The sequence below is a fragment of the Gossypium arboreum genome, chromosome 8 (genome assembly GCF_025698485.1).
Source record: "Gossypium arboreum isolate Shixiya-1 chromosome 8, ASM2569848v2, whole genome shotgun sequence".
Taxonomy (NCBI): Eukaryota; Viridiplantae; Streptophyta; class Magnoliopsida; order Malvales; family Malvaceae; genus Gossypium; species Gossypium arboreum.
This window is the reverse complement of record NC_069077.1, coordinates 54,761,055-54,762,804: the sequence shown is the minus strand read 5'-3', so window position 1 is coordinate 54,762,804 and position 1,750 is coordinate 54,761,055. Positions and strand designations below refer to the sequence as shown.

At 38.5% G+C, this 1,750-nt stretch overlaps 1 non-coding gene across 1 annotated transcript; it reads right to left on the bottom strand.

Annotated features, from left to right (window-relative positions):
* LOC128280255 (small nucleolar RNA R71) lies at positions 1-107 on the bottom strand. Its single transcript, XR_008270435.1, has one exon. It is a non-coding gene; the product is annotated as a small nucleolar RNA R71 (small nucleolar RNA).
* Between the last annotated feature and the right edge of the window lie 1,643 nt (positions 108-1,750).

The following is a 1,750-nucleotide window of genomic DNA, read 5'->3' as shown; positions in this document are numbered from 1 at the left end:
AAATTACGTAATGATATATCTTCTTTTGTGTAGATGGATTTAGAAACACTTTACGATGCATGGGAGAGATACAAGGACTTACTGAAAAGGTGCCCTCACCATGGGTTACCGCTTTGGCTGCAAGTTCAAACGTTCTATAATGGTGTGAATCCCTCGACAAGACAAATGATTGACGCAGCTGCTGGCGGAACCATCAACAATAAAACACCGGAAGATGCCTATGAATTCATAGAGGAGATGTTACTGAACAACTATTAGTGGCAAGTTATGAGGAAAAAGCCAACGAAAACAGCTGGCATCTATAACATCGATTCAGTCACCATGCTCTCTAATCAGGTAGAACTTTTGAATAAAAAGATTGATAGTTTTCTTGGTTTTACGCAGGTACATCCAGTAATGAGGTGTGACTTAAGAGGAGGAGGTGTGCATACAGAATACCAATCCTTCAATCCTACAACTGAAGAAGAACAAGTCAACTATATGGGTAACAATAACTTTAGATCTCAAAATAACCCATACAGTAATACTTATAATGCAGGTTGGAGGAACCACCCAAATTTCTCCTGGGGTGGTCAAGGAAATCAAAAGCCATAAAATCCTCTGGGTTTTCAACAGCCACCTTATCAACAGGAGAAGAAACCAAACCTTGAAGAGATGCTTTCTAAATTCATCTCGGTGTCAGAAACCCATTTCCAAAATACCGAGACAACACTTAAGAATCAACAAGCATCAATCCAAGGACTCAAAACTCAGATAAGCCAGCTGACTAAACTAATCTCGGAAAGACCACCAGAAAATTTATTTAGTAATACCAAATCCAGAGAGCATGTCAAAGCAGTTACACTAAGGAATGGGAAAGTGTTAGCGGAATCTAAAAAAAAGTTAGCACAAGAAGCCGTGGAAAACGAAAGGAGGGAAGAAAAACCCAAAAATAGTGACAAACCAGTACCGGAGGAATATTCACCACCGGTTCCATATCCAGCAAAATTAAAAAGAGATCGCATTGATGCACAATTCGGTAAGTTTCTTGAACTTTTTAAGCAATTACATATCAACTTATCTTTTGTTGAAGCTATTTCGCAGATGCCTACATAAGCAAAATTTTTAAAGGAGCTTTTAACAAATAAAAGGAAGTTTGAGGACTTATCTACAGTAGAACTCAACGAGGAGTGCTCCGCCATACTCCAAAATAAGCTCCTAACCAAACTAAAAGGTCTAGAAAGTTTTACTATCCTTTGCTTAATTGGTAATCTGAATATTGAAAAAGCACTAGCTGATTTAGGCGCTGGTATTAATGTGATACCCTATAAAATGTTCAAACAACTTGGTCTTGGGGAACCTAAACCCACTAGGATGAGTATTCAATTAGCCGATAGATCTGTTAAATATCCCAGGGATAGAGGATGTACTCGTAAAAGTAGATAAATTTATATTCCCTGTTGATTTTGTTGTGCTTGACATGGATGAAGATGTGGAAGTACCCTTAATTTTAGGGTGCCCATTCCTAGCCACTGCTAGAGCCGTGATTGACGTGGGTGACAGTAAATTGGTACTTAGAGTAGGTGACGAGGAAATGATCTTTAAAATTTCTGATGCTATGAGATTCTCTAGGGAACAAGATGATTCATGTTATTTCATTGACTCTATTGATCATATTACTCAAGACTCTTTTTAGGAAATTGTACAAGAGGAGACGACAGAACCGTGTCCAGCTCAAGACGAGGAGATAGGTGGGGAACCTAATAACCAT